The 21014-nt window shown below is 38.2% G+C and overlaps 1 pseudogene; it reads left to right on the plus strand.

The window, feature by feature from the left end:
• Positions 1 to 2068: 2068 nt before the first annotated feature.
• On the plus strand, positions 2069 to 12806 carry LOC100684149 (annotated as a pseudogene).
• The last annotated feature ends 8208 nt before the right edge of the window (positions 12807 to 21014 follow it).

The raw sequence follows: 21014 nt of genomic DNA on the forward strand, positions 1-21014 counted from the left end.
AAATAGATGCAAAAAAGTATACTCTATGTGATTCCACTTATAAACAGCATAAAAACACACAAAACTACCTTATAGTGTTAAGAAATTCGGATATTGGTAACTTGGAGATTAGAACTTATAGGCAAAGGACAAAAGAGTGACCTCTGTGATGCTGGTACATACTGTATTATCTTTTTAGAAATTCACTGAACTGTACAATGATATTTTATATACTCTTAATATTTATGTTTTAATCCAATAAAAAATTTAAAATCATTTTTGAGATACCTACTTTACTTTCAAATAGAGATGATGAATAGCCAGTTGCATATATGAGCACGAGTTTTAAGGAAGGTCTGGGCTATATATGAAATTGGGCATTTGCCTTTCTCTGACTAGCTTATTTCACTTAGCATAATACTCTCTAGCTCCATCTATGTTGTTGCATATGGCAAGATGACACCTTTTTTTTGGTTGAATAATATTCCATTGTATTCACATACCACATTTTCCCTATCTATTCATCAATCAAGGGACACTGGGCTGCTGCCACAATTTGGCTATTGTAAATAAAGTTGTTATAAACATAGCAGTGCATGTATCCCTTTGAATTAGTGTTTTTTTTTTTTTTAATCCTTTGGGTAAATACCCAGCAGTGTGATTGCTGGATCATAGGGTAATTCTATTTTTAACTTTTTTGAGGAAATCTTATACTGTTTGTGACAGTGGCTGAAGCAGTTTGCATTCCCACTAGCAGTGCAAGAGGATTCCTTTTTCTCCATAACCTCAACACCTGTTATTTCTTGAGTTGTTGATTGTAGCCATTCTGACAGGTGTGAAGTGAAATCTCAGTGTGGTTTTGATTTGCATTTCCCTAATGATGAGTGATGTTGAGCGTCTTTTCATGTACTTATGGGCCACCTGGATGTCTTCTTGAGAAAATGTCTGTTCATGTCTTCTTCTGTCCATTTTTTAAAAGATTTTTTATTTATTCATTTATGATAGACACACAGAGAGAGACACACACACAGGCAGAGGGAGAAGCAGGCTCCATGCCGGGAGCCCGATGTGGGACTCAATTCCGGGACTCCAGGATCACGCCCTGGGCCAAAGGCAGGCGCCAAACTGCTGAGCCACCCAGGGATCCCCTTCTGTCCATTTTTTAATTGGACTATTTATTGGTATTTGTATAAATTCTTTATATATTTTGGATACTAACCTTTTATCAGATAAGTCAGTCAGAGAATGATAAGTACTATATGATTTCACTCATATGTAAAATTTAAAATAAAAACAAATGAGTAAAGAGAGAGGGAGAGAGAGAGAGAAACAGATTGTTAACTATGGAGAACAAACTGAGGGTTACCAGAGGAGAGTGCATGGGGCAATGAGTAAAATAGATGATGGTGATTCAGGAGTGCACTTGTGATGAGCACCAAATCATGTATGGAATTGTTGAATCTCTATTTTGTACACTTGAAACCAATAGAACATTGTATGTTAATTAACTAGAATTAAAATAAAAACTTAAAAGAAACTGAGTTAGGCTCAGAAAGGCACATGCATAGCAATGGGAACAAAGGCAGAATATGTATCAGTTGGCTTGTGCAGGATGGATGAAAGGAATGTTCTCTTATGATGGTTCAAGTGTCTCAGTGGAGGGAGGAAGATCATCATCAAAAAGTGAATTAGGGTTTGATAGAGGAAGAGGTATCAAAAGTTTCCTATGAGAACCTGATTTTGATGAACACAATGAGTGTAAGAGGATTGCTGTAAGGCACCAAAAGGTCTGCTTGCTGACAGAATCTATGTACTTAAGATAAAATAAATAACTTGAAGAAGGATATTATAAATGCATGGATCTTTAATTTGCCAAAAATGGATAAAGGTATTGAAAGAGTAACATCTCAATTAGAGGAATTGTTCATGAGTAATTGTCCCAATTGTCAGCAAGGTAATGGTAACTATATAGAGATTAATCTGACAAAGATTTACTAGATCATGAATGAATGGTTTTCACATGACCCTTTTCCTTCTAATTCCCCTGCTTTTTTTTTTTAATCAAAAATTAATTGAACCTCACTTGAAGATGGCGTAAGAGTAGGGTCCCCAAATCACCTGTCTCCACCAAACTACCTAGAAAACCTTCAAATTATCCTGAAAAATCTATGAATTCGGCCTGAGATTTAAAGAGAGACCAGCTGGAATGCTACAGTGAGAAGAGTTCGTGCTTCTATCAAGGTAGGAAGACGAGGAAAAAGAAATAAAGGAACAAAGGCCTCCAAGGGGGAGGGGCCCCGCGAGGAGCCGGGCTGAGGCCGGGGCGAGTGTCCCCAGGACAGGAGAGCCCCGTCCCGGAGGAGCAGGAGCTGCACCAACCTTACCGGACGGAAAGGGGCTCGCAGGGAGGTGGAGCAGGACCCAGGAGGGCGGGGATGCCCTCGGGCTCCCGGGGACAGTAACAGAGCAACTGCGTGCCCAGGAGAGTGCGCCGAGCTCCCTAAGGGCTGCAGCGCGCACGGCGGGACCCGGAGCAGCTCGGGGGAGCTCGGGGGCGGCTCCGCGGAGGGGGCTGCGGGGCGGGAGCAGCTCGGAGGGGCTCGGGCAGAGGAAGAGGCTCCGTGCGGAGGGGGCTGCGCGGTTCCAGGAGCAGCTCGGAGGGGCTCGGGCGGCGGCTCCGCGGAGGGGGCTGCGGGGCTGGAGCGCGAATCCACCAGCGCAGGCTCCGGAGCACAGGGCGCCGGGACACAGCCCAGGATCCCGCCTCCCCCGGGACAGGCAGAGGCCGGGAGGGCCCAGGACAGCGAGGACGCTCCTGCCCCAGCTGAGCAGATCAGCGGCCCCGCCCGGAGCCTCCAGGCCCTGCAGACGGAGTTCCTGCCGGAGCTGAATCCAGGTTTCCAGAGCTGCCCCGCCACTGGGGCTGTTCCTCCTGCGGCCTCACGGGGTAAACAACCCCCACTGAGCCCTGCACCAGGCAGGGGCACAGCAGCTCCCCCAACTGCTAACACCTGAAAATCAGCACAACAGGCCCCTCCCCCAGAAGATCAGCTGGACTGACAACTTCCAGGAGAAGCCAAGGGACTTAAAAAACACAGATTCAGAAGATACTCCCCGGTGGTTCTTTTTTTTTTTGTTTTGTTTTTGTTTTTGTTTTGTTTTGCTTTTTGATTTGTTTCCTTCCCCCACCCTCTTTTTTTCTCCTTTCTTTTTCTTTCTCTTTTTCTTCTTTTTTTTTTTTTCGTTTTTTTTCTCTTTTTCTTCCCTTTTTTTTTTTCTCTTTCTCTTTTCTTTCCTTCTTTCTCTCCTCTCTTTTTCTCTTTTTCCCAATACAATTTGCTTTTGGCCACTCTGCACTGAGCAAAATGACTAGAAGGAAAACCTCACCTCAAAAGAAAGAATCAGAAACAGTCCTCTCTCCCACAGAGTTACAAAATCTGGATTACAATTCAATGTCAGAAAGCCAATTCAGAAGCACTATTATACAGCTACTGGTGGCTCCAGAAAAAAGCATAAAGGACTCAAGAGACTTCATGACTGCAGAATTTAGACCTAATCAGGCAGAAATTAAAAATCAATTGAATGAGATGCAATCCAAACTAGAAGTCCTAACGACGAGGGTTAATGAGGTGGAAGAACGAGTGAGTGACATAGAAGACAAGTTGATAGCAAAGAGGGAAACTGAGGAAAAAAGAGACAAACAATTAAAAGACCATGAAGATAGATTAAGGGAAATAAACGACAGCCTGAGGAAGAAAAACCTACGTTTAATTGGGGTTCCCGAGGGCGCCGAAAGGGACAGAGGGCCAGAATATGTATTTGAACAAATTCTAGCTGAAAACTTTCCTAATCTGGGAAGGGAAACAGGCATTCAGATCCAGGAAATAGAGAGATCCCCCCCTAAAATCAATAAAAACCGTTCAACACCTCGACATTTAATTGTGAAGCTTGCAAATTCCAAAGATAAGGAGAAGATCCTTAAAGCAGCAAGAGACAAGAAATCCCTGACTTTTATGGGGAGGAGTATTAGGGTAACAGCAGACCTCTCCACAGAGACCTGGCAGGCCAGAAAGGGCTGGCAGGATATATTCAGGGTCCTAAGTGAGAAGAACATGCAACCAAGAATACTTTATCCAGCAAGGCTCTCATTCAAAATGGAAGGAGAGATAAAGAGCTTCCAAGACAGGCAGCAACTAAAAGAATATCTGACCTCCAAACCAGCTCTGCAAGAAATTTTAAGGGGGACTCTTAAAATTCCCCTTTAAGAAGAAGTTCAGTGGAATAGTCCACAAAAACAAGGACTGAATAGATATCATGATGATACTAAACTCATATCTCTCAATAGTAACTCTGAATGTGAACAGGCTTAATGACCCCATCAAAAGGCGCAGGGTTTCAGACTGGATAAAAAAGCAGGACCCATCTATTTGCTGTCTACAAGAGACTCATTTTAGACAGAAGGAACCTACAGCCTGAAAATAAAAGGTTGGAGAACCATTTACCATTCGAATGGTCCTCAAAAGAAAGCAGGGGTAGCCATCCTTATATCAGATAAACTAAAATTTACCCCAAAGACTGTAGTGAGAGATGAAGAGGGACACTATATCATACTTAAAGGATCTATTCAACAAGAGGACTTAACAATCCTCAATATATATGCTCCGAATGTGGGAGCTGCCAAATATATAAATCAATTATTAACCAAAGTGAAGAAATACTTAGATAATAATACACTTATACTTGGTGACTTCAATCTAGCTCTTTCTATACTCGATAGGTCTTCTAAGCACAACATCTCCAAAGAAACGAGAGCTTTAAATGATACACTGGACCAGATGGATTTCACAGATATCTACAGAACTTTACATCCAAACTCAACTGAATACACATTCTTCTCAAGTGTACATGGAACTTTCTCCAGAATAGACCACATATTGGGTCACAAATCGGGTCTGAACCGATACCAAAAGATTGGGATTGTCCCCTGCATATTCTCGGACCATAATGCCTTGAAATTAGAACTAAATCACAACAAGAAGTTTGGAAGGACCTCAAACACGTGGAGGTTAAGGACCATCCTGCTAAAAGATAAAAGGGTCAACCAGGAAATTAAGGAAGAATTAAAAAGATTCATGGAAACTAATGAGAATGAAGATACAACCGTTCAAAATCTTTGGGATGCAGCAAAAGCAGTCCTAAGGGGGAAATACATCGCAATACAAGCATCCATTCAAAAACTGGAAAGAACTCAAATACAAAAGCTAACCTTACACATAAAGGAGCTGGAGAAAAAACAGCAAATAGATCCTACAGCCAAGAGAAGAAGGGAGTTAATAAAGATTCGAGCAGAACTCAACGAAATCAAGACCAGAAGAACTGTGGAACAGATCAACAGAACCAGGAGTTGGTTCTTTGAAAGAATTAATAAGATAGATAAACCATTAGCCAGCCTTATTAAAAAGAAGAGAGAGAAGACTCAAATTAATAAAATCATGAATGAGAAAGGAGAGATCACTACCAACACCAAGGAAATACAAACGATTTTAAAAACATATTATGAACAGCTATACGCCAATAAATTAGGCAATCTAGAAGAAATGGACGCATTCCTGGAAAGCCACAAACTACCAAAACTGGAACAGGAAGAAATAGAAAACCTGAACAGGCCAATAACCAGGGAGGAAATTGAAGCAGTCATCAAAAACCTCCCAAGACACAAGAGTCCAGGGCCAGATGGCTTCCCAGGGGAATTTTATCAAACGTTTAAAGAAGAAACCATACCTATTCTCCTAAAGCTGTTTGAAAAGATAGAAAGAGATGGAGTACTTCCAAATTCGTTCTATGAAGCCAGCATCACCTTAATTCCAAAGCCAGACAAAGACCCCGCCAAAAAGGATAATTACAGACCAATATCCCTGATGAACATGGATGCAAAAATTCTCAACAAGATACTGGCCAATAGGATCCAACAGTACATTAAGAAAATTATTCACCATGACCAAGTAGGATTTATCCCTGGGACACAAGGCTGGTTCAACACCCGTAAAACAATCAATGTGATTCATCATATCAGCAAGAGAAAAACCAAGAACCATATGATCCTCTCATTGGATGCAGAGAAAGCATTTGACAAAATACAGCATCCATTCCTGATCAAAACTCTTCAGAGTGTAGGGATAGAGGGAACATTCCTCGACATCTTAAAAGCCATCTATGAAAAGCCCACAGCAAATATCATTCTCAATGGGGAAGCACTAGGAGCCTTTCCCCTAAGATCAGGAACAAGACAGGGATGTCCACTCTCACCACTGCTGTTCAACATAGTACTGGAAGTCCTAGCCTCAGCAATCAGACAACAAAAAGACATTAAAGGCATTCAAATTGGCAAAGAAGAAGTCAAACTCTCCCTCTTTGCCGATGACATGATACTCTACATAGAAAACCCAAAAGTCTCCACCCCAAGATTGCTAGAACTCATACAGCAATTCGGTAGCGTGGCAGGATACAAAATCAATGCCCAGAAGTCAGTGGCATTTCTATACACTAACAATGAGACTGAAGAAAGAGAAATTAAGGAGTCAGTCCCATTTACAATTGCACCCAAAAGCATAAGATACCTAGGAATAAACGTAACCAAAGAGGTAAAGGATCTATACCCTCAAAACTATAGAACACTTCTGAAAGAAATTGAGGAAGACACAAAGAGATGGAAAAATATTCCATGCTCATGGATTGGCAGAGTTAATATTGTGAAAATGTCAATGTTACCCAGGGCAATATACACGTTTAATGCAATCCCTATCAAAATACCATGGACTTTCTTCAGAGAGTTAGAACAAATTATTTTAAGATTTGTGTGGAATCAGAAAAGACCCCGAATAGCCAGGGGAATTTTAAAAAAGAAAACCATATCTGGGGGCATCACAATGCCAGATTTCAGGTTGTACTACAAAGCTGTGGTCATCAAGACAGTGTGGTACTGGCACAAACACAGACGCATAGATCAGTGGAACAGAATAGAGAATCCAGAAGTGGACCCTGAACTTTATGGGCAACTAATATTCGATAAAGGAGGAAAGGCTATCCATTGGAAGAAAGTCTCTTCAATAAATGGTGCTGGGAAAATTGGACATCCACATGCAGAAGATGAAACTCGACCACTCTCTTTCACCATACACAAAGATAAACTCAAAATGGATGAAAGATCTAAATGTGAGACAAGATTCCATCAAAATCCTAGAGAAGAACACCGGCAACACCCTCTTTGAACTCGGCCATAGTAACTTCTTGCAAGATACATCCACGAAGGCAAAAGAAACAAAAGCAAAAATGAACTATTGGGACTTCATCAAGATAAGAAGCTTTTGCACAGCAAAGGATACAGTCAACAAAACTCAAAGACAACCTACAGAATGGGAGAAGATATTTGCAAATGATGTATCAGATAAAGGGCTAGTTTCCAAGATCTATAAAGAACTTCTTAAACTCAACACCAAAGAAACAAACAATCCAATCATGAAATGGGCAAAAGACATGAACAGAAATCTCACAGAGGAAGACATAGACATGGCCAACATGCATATGAGAAAATGCTCTGCATCACTTGCCATCAGGGAAATACAAATGAAAACTACAATGAGATACCACCTCACACCAGTGAGAATGGGGAAAATTAACAAGGCAGGAAACAACAAATGTTGGAGAGGATGCGGAGAAAAGGGAACCCTCTTACACTGTTGGTGGGAATGTGAACTGGTGCAGCCACTCTGGAAAACTGTGTGGAGGTTCCTCAAACAGTTAAAAATATACCTGCCCTACAACCCAGCAATTGCACTGTTGGGGATTTACCCCAAAGATACAAATGCAATGAAACGCCAGGACACCTGCACCCCGATGTTTCTAGCAGCAATGGCCACGATAGCCAAACTGTGGAAGGAGCCTCGGTGTCCAACGAAAGATGAATGGATAAAGAAGATGTGGTTTATGTATACAATGGAATATTACTCAGCTATTAGAAATGACAAATACCCACCATTTGCTTCCACGTGGATGGAACTGGAGGGTATTATGCTGAGTGAAGTAAGTCAGTCGGAGAAGGACAAACATTATATGTTCTCATTCATTTGGGGAATATAAATAATAGTGAAAGGGAAAATAAGGGAAGGGAGAAGAAATGTGTGGGAAATATCAGAAAGGGAGACAGAACGTAAAGACTGCTAACTCTGGGAAACGAACTAGGGGTGGTAGAAGGGGAGGAGGGCGGGGGGTGGGAGTGAATGGGTGACGGGCACTGGGTGTTATTCTGTATTTTAGTAAATTGAACACCAGTAAAAAAAAATAATAAAAAAATAAAAAATAAAAAAAATTAATAGATTATTAAATAAATAATTGAAATGAATATCAAAAAGTCAAGGGGATGCCAAGACAAAACCAACTTCTGGGTAAATTTTAATCTACAGGGGAGTTTCTAATAAGAGAGCAGAAGTTTTCCAGTTTCAGAAAATTCAAAATAGTGTGATGTGTGTTTATGTGGATGTCAATTTATCTGCATGTGTTTTCACACCACCAAGTTTGTCTGTTTCTCGGACCGTAAAGATATAAGAGGAAATAAGTTCTTCATTGTTCACTAATTGTTTACTTAAGAGAAGTCCCAGGCAGCTATTGTAAATTGCTGCTTTACTCCAATGTTTGGGTGTTTCAGTGCAAATAATCACACATACATCTGTTCTCACATAAAGCAAACTGCCTCTGTTATGAAAATAAACAGATGCAGTGAGCATTAAAAATCATCATGGTGAATTTGGTGGATTATAATTTGGTGGCTCCTGTTTTTTATGTAAAATATCTTTAAAAATTATATCTATATATCAATATACCTATATGCAGTTATTTATAAAATAATGATGCAGATATGTGGAAAGCCCTACTGCCACATTGAAATCTTAAAGCACATTTTCCAGAGGATATGTGATTCTTTTAAAATCATCATTATTTTAAAATGATTTTTAAAATGATAATCATTTTAAAAGAATGATTTAAAAACAGTTTAGAAAGTGACATTAGAAAAATGATGTAATAAGTAGCTCCCAATGCCCATTCTTCCACAGAAACATCAAAAACAAGCAAAATTGATAGAAGTAAATGTCAAAACTCTGGAAAATAACCAAAACTTTATAGCCAATAAGCAAATGTTAAATCAAGAAAAAGCAACTTAAAAACACTAGAAAATATTTTGTGGCATTTGCCCCACACTTCTCTACTTTCAATGAGTACAATATCTACACTGAAATTGAGTTAAATAAGAATGGATATAAACAACAATATACACCAAGACATAAACAGAACACTCTACCAAACAACAGTAGCACATTCTACTTTAGTGACAGGAAATTCTCCAGGATAGACCAGGTGTTAGGCAACAAAATAAATGTCAATAAATTTAAGAACAGTAAAATCATACAAAGTATCTTTTCCAACAACAATGTAATAAACCTAGGGGGGTACGAAACAAGAAATAAAACTGGAAAATTCACAAAATTGTAGAATTTAAATAATACATTCTTACCCAATTGGTCAAATACATGGTAAATTAAACAATTCTTAGAGAGGAATGAAAATGAAAACATAACATATTAAAACTTATACAGTGAAAGCAGTATCAGAATGAAATTTAGAGCAGTAAAGACCTACACTTAGGAAGAAATATTAAATCAATAATGAGACTAAATCTTAGGAACTAGAAAAAGAAGAGTAAACTAAAAGGTAACAAAAGGAAGATAATAATAAAGATCAGAGCAGACATTAATGAAATAGAAATTTAAAAGCCAAAAAAGAGAATAAATAAGACAAAAATTTGACTCTGAGAAGATCAACAAAGTTGACAAGGCTTTAGGATGACTACCAGACAATGAGAGAAGACATGATAATTAAAATCAGAAATAAAAGTGGAGATGTTACTACTGACTTTACAAGAAAAAAAAAAAATCTGGGAGAACACTATGAACAACTCTATGTTAACAGATCAAATAAGCTTATGGAATGGGAATATTCTTAGAAACACAAAAATTACAAAAATTAAATAAAAAGAAATAAAAAATCTTAAAACTATAACAAGTGAAGTGATGGAATCAGAAAAAAAATCAAAACAACAAAGTTTCAAAAAACTAAAACTCAGGTCCATATGTCTTCACTGGTGAATTCTACTAATAACTTAAAGAGTTAACATCCATTCTTTTCAAAATCTTTTTAAAAATATGAGAGGAAAGAACACTCCCTACCTCGTTCAATGAAATCAGCGTTATCTTTATACTAAATAATTACAGATGCAATTACAAAATAGTATCAAATCAAAAATAGCAGCTATTTATACCACTATAGAAGTCTGATTTAATATGAGAAAATCAATCAAAGTGATATACATTAGTCAAACAAAAAAAACAACAAAAAGACACGTGACCATTTCAATAGAACCAAAGTATTTGAAAAAATTCAAAACTCTATTTTGATAAAAATACTAAATTAGTAACAGAAGAGAACCTTACCAACATCATTAAGTTCATTTATGAAAAATCCACAGCTAAAATCATACTCTATGGTAAAAAACTGAACTAATTCCAAGATTAAAAACAAGACAAGAATGCTTACTTCCACAATGATATTCATTATTTTACTGGCAGTTTTAACCATAGTGATTAGACATGAAAAAGAATAAAGGCATTTGAAATGGAAATGAAGACAAAACTATTTCTATTCATAGATATCATGATGCTCGATATAGAAAATCCAAAATAAATTTACAGGGGAAAGCGAGAGGGACATTGAGAGGACATTGAGAGGACATTGGAAGGAGAGAAAGTGGCATCCATGGATCACAGTACCTACAGCCAAGCTGCAGACCAGCAAGGCTACAGTGCATACACTGCCCAACCAACTCAAGGATATGCACAGACCACCCAGGCATATGGGCAGCAAAGTTATGGAACCTATGGACAGCCCACTGGTGTCAGCTATACCCAGGCTCAGACCACTGCGACCTATGGGCAGACTGCCAATGCAACTTCTATGGACAGCCTCCCACTGGTTATACTACTCCAACTATACCCCAGGCATATATTCAGCCTGTCCGAGGGTACGGCACTGGTGCTTATGATGCCACCACTGCTACAGTCACTACTACACAGGCTTCCTATGCAGCTCAGTCTGCATATGGCACTCAGCCTGCTTACTCAGCCTATGGGCAGCAGCCAGCAGCCACTGCACCTGCAAGACCACAGGATGGTAACAAACCCACTGAGACTAGTCAACCTTAATCTAGCACAGGGGATTACAACCAGCCCAGCCTAGGATATGGACAGAGTAACTACAGTTATCCCCAGGCACCTGGGAGCTACCCCATGCAGCCAGTCACAGCACCACCATATTATCCTCCTACGATTTACTTCTCTACATAGCCGACTATGTATGATCAGAGCAATTACTCTCAGCAGAACACCTATGGGCAGCCGAGTAGCAATGGACAACAGAGTAGCTACGGTCAACAAAGCAGCTATGGACAGCAGCTGCCCACGAGCTATCCCCTCCAAACTGGATCCTACAACCAGGCTCCAAGTCAATATAGCCAACAGAGCAGGCAGCAGATTTCATTCTGACAGGACCACCCCAGTAGCATGGGTGTTTATGGGAAGGAGACTGGATGATTTTCCAGACCAGGAGAGAACCAGAGTATGAGTAGCCCTGATAACCTGGGCAAGGGAAGAGGGGGATTTTGATCATGGAGGCACGAGCAGAGGTGGGTGGGCAGGAGGGCCCTGTGGAATGGGCAGCACTGGAGAGCGAGGTGGCTTCAAGAAACAGGAAAGCCCAAAGGTGAAGCCACAGTGTCCTATGAAGACCCACCAAAAATAAAATAATAAAATAAAAATAAATAAATAAAATAAAATAATAAAATAAAATAATAAAATAAAATAAATAAAATAAAATAAAATATAAAATAAAATAAAATAAAATAAAATAAAATAATAAAATAAAATAAAATAAAATAAAATAAAATAAAATAAAATAAAGAAGACCCACCAACTGCCAAGGCTCCTGTGGAGTGGTTTTATGGGAAAGATTTTCAAGGAAGCAAACTTAAGGCTTCTCTTGCTCGAAAGAAACCTCCAATGAACAGCATGTGGGGTGGTATGCCTCCCTGTGAGGGCAGAGGGATGCCACTGCCACTCCGTGGAGGTCCAGGGGACGCAGGAGGTCCTGGGGGCCCCATGGGTCACATAGGAGGCCATGGAGGAGACAGAGGTGGCTTTCCCCCAAGAGGACCCTGGGGTTCCCCAGGAAACCCACCCAGAGGAGGAAACGTCCAGCACCGAGCTGGGGACTGGCAGTGCCCCAATCCGGGGTGGAAACCAGAACTTAACCTGGAGAACAGAATGCAGCCAGTGTTAGGCCCCGAAGCCTGAAGGCTTCCTTCCACCACCCTTCCTGCCCCCAGGCAGTGACCGTGGCAGAGGCGGCCCTGGTGGCATGCGGGGAGGAAGAGGTGGCCTCATGGACCACAGTGGTCCCGGTGGGATGTCAGAGGTGGCCACGGTGGACACAGAGGGGGCTTCCGCGGTGGCTGGGGTATGGACTGAGATGGCTTTGGAGGAGGAAGACAAGGCGGTCCTGGTGGGCTCCCTGGACCTTTGATGGAACAGATGAGAGGAAGAAGAGGCGGGTGTGGAGGACCTGGAAAAATGGATAAAGGCGAGGACTGTCAGGAGCGCAGAGACCGGCCCTACAAGATGCAGAGACCCCGCAGAGCTGCATTGACTACCAGATTTATTTTTTAAACCAGAAAATGTTATAATGTTGGCTACAACATCATGATTATTCCTTGTCTGTACTTTAGTATTTTCTACCATTTGTGAAGAAACATTAAAACAAACTAAATGGTAAAACAAACAAACAAACAATAAATTTACAAAAGTCAGCAGATTTGCAAGGTACTAGATTCACATGCAAAAATCATTTGAGTTTCTATACTTAAAATGAACAATCTGAAAAGGAGATTAAGAAGGCAATTCCATTTACAGTAACATAAAATAGTGAGGTACCTGTGTGGCTCAGTCAATTAAAAATCTGCTTAAAGGGGTCATGATCTCAGGGTCCTGAGATTGAGCCCTGTGTTGGGCTCTCTATTCATCAGGGAGCCTGTGTCTCCCTCTCCCTCTGCCCCTCCTCCACTCATGCTCTCACTCTCTCTCTCTCTCTCTCTCTCTCTCAAATAAATAAATAAAATCTTAAAAAAATAAGAAAAATTCCAAGGAATATATTTAACTATAATAAATAAATGATAGACTTGCTCACTGAAAACTACAAAAAATTGCTGAATGAAATTAAGTAATACTCAAATAAAATCTTGTATTCATGGATTGGAAGACTTAACATTGTTAATATGTTAATCAATGTACAGACTTAATACAATTTCTACCAAAATTACAATGGCCTTCGGGTTTTTTTTGCAGAAATGAAAAGCCAATCCTTGAATTCATATTAATTTTATTTTTTAATTTTTTAAAAAATATTTATTTATTTATTTATGAGAGAGAGAGAGAGAGAGAGGCAGAAACACAGGCAGAGGGAGAAGCAGGCTCTATGCTGGGAGCCCGACACGGGACTTGGTCCCGGAACTCCAGGATAGCGCCCTGGGCCAAAGGAAGGCACCAAACTGCTGAGACACCCAGGGATCCCCAAAATTCATATGAATTTTAAAATGTCCCAAATATCCAAAACAATCCTGAAAAAGAACAAAATTGAAGACTCACACATTACAATTTCAAAATTTGCTACCAAGCTAGGGTAATCAAAACAGTGGGTGTTATTATTCAGATAGACATATACACCAATTCTGGACTAGAATTGAGAGTTCAGAAATAAAGCCATGCATCTATGGACAATTCATTTTCAATGAGGATTCCAAGACAGCAAAGGATAGTCTCCTAAACAAACGGTACATGGACAACCAGATACCCACCTGCAAAAGAATGAAGTTAAATCCTTACCTTATATCACATACAAAAATAACTCCGTGTAGATAAACAACTTAAATATAGAGCTAAACTAAAAAAAAAAAAAAAAGTCTCACAAGAAAATACATGATGTTTATAAACTTAGATTTGGCAGTGGGAACAACAAAAGAAAAAAAATGGATAATTTGGACCTCATCAATATTAAAAACTTTTGTACATCGAATGAAATTATCAAGAAAGTAAGACACCATACCAAATGGTTGAAAATATTTGCAGACCAGGTATTGGACAATTCAATGAAAGACAAAAAACCCAAGTGAAAATGGAAAGAATATTCAAATCCAAAATAATGCAAAAAACATTCTATTCAAAGACATTTCTCCAAAGAAGATATAAAAATGGCCAACAAGCACATGGAAAGAGGCTCAACATCATTAGTCATCAGGGAAACACAAAAACCACCTTTCACACTCACTAAGATGGTTACAAATTTAAAAAATGGAAAATAACAAGTATTCATGAGCATGTGGAGAAATAGAATAAAATTTGTTCAGCTGCTGTGGATAACAGTTTGGCAGTTCTTTAAAAAGTTCAACATAAAAGTACCCTATGACCGCTTAAGTACACTCCTAAGTACATACCACCCAAAGTTGAAACAGGTTTTTAAACAAGTATATGTACACATTTGTTTGTATCAGCGCTATACACAATAGTTAAAAGGTAGAAAATGCCCCAAAGCCCATCAATGAATGAATGGATAAAGAAATTATGTTATATACATAAAATGAATATTATTTCATAATCAAAATGAAGATCGATATATGCTATAGTTTTGATATACTTCTGAAACATTATAGTGAAAGAGCCAGAAACAAAAGGTCACATTTTGTATAGTTCTATTTATAGGAAATATCCAAAATAGGTAAGTCCCATAGAGACAGAATGCAAATTAGTGGTTGCCAAGGCTCAGAGAAAGGAGTAATAGACAGGAACTGTTTATGGGTAGGGAATGTTACTTTCGAGTGATGGAAATATTTCGGAATTAGCTACAGGTGGCTGTTGTACAATATTGAGAATATTCTAAATTTCATGAAGTGTCCACTTAAAAAAGCTGAACTTTGGGGCACCTGGGTGGCTCAGTCAGTTGAGTATCTGCTTTTGGCTCAGGTCATGATCCCAGGGTCCCAATCAAATTGGGCTCCCTGCTTAATGGGGAGTCTGCTTCTCCCTTTCCCTCTACCTGCCACTCTCCCTGCTTGTGCTCGCTCAGTCTCTGTCAAATAAATAAATAAACTTTTTTAAAATGCTGGATTTTATGACATGAATTTCACCTCCATATTGTTTTTAAAGTGAAAAAAATAATAATTTAGACATATGACAATACATTTATAAATTTTGGTGTGTTAAAACAGTGATGAAAAGCTGAGGCTTTACTTAAATATGTTATAAATAAAAGTGTAAATGTAGAAGAGTTGACGTTTAGAGCCTAATTTTTCCACTTGTAAATGTGAATTATACTTAATTGTATGCTCTTATCTGAGTTACATGGCTTTCAGGAGTCTTAAGTTAACTCAATAAGTGTTAACTTATTTAAAGTACCTACTAGGTCCGATCTCATTGACAGAGATGTAGAAGTGAAAGAAACTGATACAAACCTTTGTAGCCATGGAGAACATGTTCATAATGGAAAGGAAACAAAATAAAGAAAAAAAATAAATAAAGTCTATAGAATGTTGGGTGGCAATAACTTTAAAGAAAACCTAAAGTTTCAAAATTTGGTAATAAGTTTGATATTGAGAGTTTATAAGGGAGACAGCAGAAGAGACAGACTGATTAAGTAGATAGCGTTTGAATGGGTGCCTGAACCAAGTGAGGGCATGAGTGGAATATTCACATAACTTAGGAAAAAGATTCCAGTCTGAAGGAATGGCAAAGACAAAGGCCTTGCTGACATGTTCTGATGCAAGCGAGGAGGACAGTATGGCTGTGGCAGGGTGAAAGCATGGGGAGAAGAGAGTAGATGAAGTTGGAGAAGTAGCTGGAAGCCAGAATGCATAGAACCTTGTAAGGCATACTGATGCCATTTTACTATAAATGGCACCAAAGGTGTTTAAGCAATGCTTAAAAATGCTAAAAAAATGACTGGGTTTGACTTCTGTGTGGATGGTATTACACTGGATGTTGTGTTGACAACACTTTGAAGGTTGGCAAGGATAGAGGAGGAAGACCAGTTGGGAGGCTTTTCCAATAATCTAAGAGAGAGAGATGATAGACCATAAAGGTCACAGATAATACCATTAGTTGGACAAAAAGTGACAGGATTTGTTGAAGGGTTATTGAATGAGGGTCACAAAAGGACAAGAGAAGTTTCAGATGATTCCCAACATTTTGGCCTGGGGAAGGGACAGTTGATGTGTTAACTAAGTGAATGGAAAATGTGCAATGACCTGGATAAAATACAAACTCATATACTTACCTCCCCTATTTGAGGAAGGATTGTGAGTTTTAAATGGTGAGAATATATGTCAGAGTATTTGAAATATCTATTGTCTACCTATCTACTTATCTATCTATCATCTATCTAGTTAGCTATCTAACATCCATCTATCTGTAGGTATGTGTGTGCACACACATATATATGCCATACGTATGTAATATGTAATATACATCTATGCCACAGGTAGAAAGATAAATATCTGTGACATTTTACATTAGCGTGAGAGAGACTGTACATTATAGATTGTAGTCAGATTTGTAGCAGAGATCTGGAGCTGAACAGCCAGGTCTCTGTCTTCCATTTACCAGCTTTGTGACCTGTGCCAATTCTTTTTACCTCTCAGTACATGAGTTTCCTAATTATTGGGAAGGTTAAATAAATTAATGTGGAGTTCAAAAAAATAGATCCTCGCACCTAGCGAGGGATTTGTATGCGATATTTTCATCAAAATTGAAACACTGTATGAATATGGTAGCCTTGTAATAGCAATAATGCTACAAAAATATGGGAACAAAGGAGGCAGGATACCTAGAAAGTGTGCTGAAAAATTACACACATACACACAAATGATTTTCTGATACAGTACAAAAATCCTTACTATGCTTAAAATCTATTTATTTCAATAAAGTATATTTATTTATTTATTTTTAAAGATTTTATTTATTTATGAAGATATACAGAGAGAGGCAGAGAGATAGGTAGAGGGAGAAGCAGGCTCTTCCCAAGGGAGCCCAATGTGAGACTCGATCGGGGACTCTGGGACCATGCCCTGAGCCGAAGGCAAACATTCACCCCCTGAGCCACCCAACTGTCCCATCATTTTAGATCTTTAAATAGTGAGTACAAGTGAAGTTACAGTGATATTTTGATTTAAATAATTAAATTATGTAGTATTTAATGCACTGATAACTAATAATAGATTAACAACTTCACAAGTAAATTTTTATGTAAATATGAAGGCATTACAGCTGTTCTTACAGTAATGGAAAGAAAGTTCATCTCATGACCTATTTTGGACACCAGCATAAATTTATATTCTTATAATCTGAGGCTCCATTTTGGGTTTATAGTGCATTTTATTCCATGAACTATAATCCCTATTCTATAAATTATATCTTTTATTTCAAAATGTGGAATATTATATACCAACAGCAATCAGACCTCCTACAGAATATTAACATGTCAGATAGTGGGAGTAAGAATACTTTGTCTCCTCTTTCTGTATTTCTTGGTAATTTGTATAATGATTCTCTATTCATTTTATACTCAGAAACAGGTAAATATGTTTTGAGATTAAACAACAGAAAAGAAGGTTTTAACTAAACTGCACTCTGTAACATATAGGAATACAATAATTAAATTGGCTTAAAAACAGCTTTATGTATTTTTGTTCTGCTTTACTAAACTTAAGTGTATTTCGGTTAAATGAAAAGAGCTGTGATCCTTGTATTTTACTTTTTAGATACTATGCAGGAAAATCTATTTGAGGAAAAAATACAATCTATAATCAGAGTAAGGATTCTTGTACCAACCTATCATAGACACCAAACAAAATTTATTTGGAGCATACATGTTACTTACCTCTGATGCATTGAGTATCTTTATCTTAATTTTATCATCTAGAAAATGAAATGAGTGTTCTGGATCATGTCTGATAATCTAAACAGTTGAGCTCAATAGGGATTCTCACAGTTTATCAAGTATAATCTCAAATTGAATTCTACTTAACATTTTCCCCTGCTTGTGCAGATATATATTAGAAATCAAGTCAACAAATTGTGTAAAAAATTATTGAGATCTGTCAAGAACACACACACATATACATATACACATCACTTTCTGAGCAATCTAGCCTAAATTTATTTAGGTTTATAGATTTAAGATGACTACAAAATGACTGACAATAGAAAGGAGGGATAGCTACGGATGAATTACTAAAGTAATACATCAACTTGAACCAGGAAAATCAAAAGTCATTCTTCTTTTTCATTTGCTGTATTTGCATACAGTGCAATTCATAGGGAGGGGAAAAAGTAATTCTTTCACTTCAAACAAGTTTCTACTGCTTCCTTATCAGATAGCTTATTCTGGATAAAAATGCTTATATACCACAGTGTGCTCATACTTGTGATGTTTTTGATTATTTTTTATGTACACATAGAATCAAAGGTTTCTTTTTGTCTCATACTGTTCAGTTTCCATTTCTCAGTTTATAGGTAGCTGACACATTTTTGGAATGAGATAGTGTTGTTCTATTTGAAAGGAAGAAGGGACAGAATGCTTCTGAGTTTATATTAAAGTTCATGTTTTAGGCACAACTTATGATGCCTTCAAAGGCAGGCAATGGACATTCGTAGGGGCTGTCCTCAACTGCAACCTGTTCTTCTTCCTGACTTGGAATTTTAACTATAAAAGTTGTTTAGCTGAATTAATCAACAGAGGTGTTTTTCTTTTGCCTCAGAGGATCCATGAAGTTACGTGCAAGGACCATTTTTACAAAGGGTGAGTGGCTGTAGGAGTAAAAGGTGAGATAAGACAGTCAAGATAGAGTTAAAAATAAAAACAGAGGAGTACCTGGGTGGCTCAGCGATTGAGCATCTGCTTTTGGTTCAGGTCGTGATCCCAGGATCCTTGCAGGGAGCCTGCTTCTCCCTCTGCCTATGTCTCTGCCTCTCTCTCCGTATCTTTCATGAATAAATTTAAAAAAATAATAATTAAAAAGTAAAATAAACTAATAAAAACAGAAAACACAGGGTTTGAGAAGAGGACATGAGTGGGAATTAAGTGAGAAAATCACAAAAAAGAAAGGAACTGTTTAAAAGAGTCAAGAAGGGCGGCCCTGGTGGTGCAGTGGTTTAGCGCTGCCTGAAGTCCGGGGTGTGATCCTGAAGAACTGTGATCAAGTCCCACATCGGGCTCCCTGCATGGAGCCTGCTTCTCCCTCTGCCTGTGTCTCTGCCTCTCTCTCTCTCTCTCTCTCTCTGTGTGTCTCTATGAGTAAATAAATAAAATCTTTTTTTAAAAAAAAAGAGTGAAGAAAAGAGAAATTATAAAGAAGAGTTGAAAAATCTAAAGTGGCCATATTTTATATCTGTTCCACATTCCCTCTAATTTCCAGCTGATATTTCTTCACTGCCTCCTCTCAGAACTTTTGTCTTTTTTTATTCTTACTTTCTTTTAGAATTTTTCTTTTTTTCTTTTTTACAAATGGCCCCCCAAATGAGAATGAATTATTACTTTTGACAGAGAATTACTGTATTTTTGTCCAAATCATTAGTTTATTTATCTGTGTGTTTTTTCTTGTTGTTGCTATTTTTGGTTGATTGATCAGAAGGCTAGATATTTTTCAGCTTTTTGAACAGTGTGGACATATGACTGACTTTTAGCCAATGGAATGTAAGGGATATAATGTGTGTCATTTCTGGGCTGAACTGATTAGATGTGAGTGTAATTTCTCTACTAATTCTTTCAAAAACAGCACATAAATCAGGAGACTCTAAAACCATAAAACCATAAGGCATGGGCCACAAAATAGAAGGAAGATGGGATCCTAAAATACTACAAGACCAGGAGTATATATGAGATGAATTCTTATGTGATTAAGAAGTATAATCCATGTCTATTGAGATTTAGGGATTTATGCTACAATGAGAATTTCCCCCAAATCATACAGAAGCAAACAAGTCAAAACCCCTTCCTCTACACTTGTAGCAGTCTTCTTCCTCCCCTTTCTCATTTAGAAAAATTATCTTTGTTTACACTTTGCATATATGAAATCTTAGTGGGGGAAAATTTAGCTTAAGGGACTCCAATATGTTAGCTTTTTTATATTTTCCCAACTGCCTCGTGAGCTTCAGATGTGCACCAATAGACTTCAAGATTTCCATTAACACACACACACACACACACACACACAATCAGTCAACAGTCAATATAGTATAGATCAGCTGATTTGACTTCTTTCATTGATTGAATCTTGTAGTTGATTAATTCATCTAAATTACTATTTGTCTGAGTGCCATAGAAACCCAAATATTTGGTTTTTTACTTTACTTTGTGTTCATTTGATTGTATTTTACATCTTAATGAGGAGAACCTCAATGAAAAAATTACATTGCATTACATTTTTCCCTATTTTAGAAAATTGGTTGTGAAGTAAATTTATCAGGACTTCAGTTGGAAAAGCTTCTTTTTATGGACTTTCCATATAAAGGAAAATAATAGTGTGCCTCAATTAAAAGAAATTAAAACTGCTTAGCTCTAGTTTTTTATGACTGAAGCCATAAATACTTTACCCATTTAATATTGCATTTATGTTATATATATAGGTATGTAATAAGGACTAATAAAAATCAACCTGTCTCGGGACCCCTGGGTGGCTCAGTGATTGAACGTCTGCCTTTGGCTCAGGGCATGAACCCTGAGATCCAGGATGGAGTCTCACATCGGGCTCCCCACTGGGAGCCTGCTTCTACCTCTGCCTATGTCTCTGCCTCTCTCTGTGTGTCTCTCATAAATACATAAATAAAATC

This window comes from Canis lupus, chromosome 19 (assembly GCF_011100685.1).
Source record: "Canis lupus familiaris isolate Mischka breed German Shepherd chromosome 19, alternate assembly UU_Cfam_GSD_1.0, whole genome shotgun sequence".
Taxonomy (NCBI): domain Eukaryota; kingdom Metazoa; phylum Chordata; class Mammalia; order Carnivora; family Canidae; genus Canis; species Canis lupus.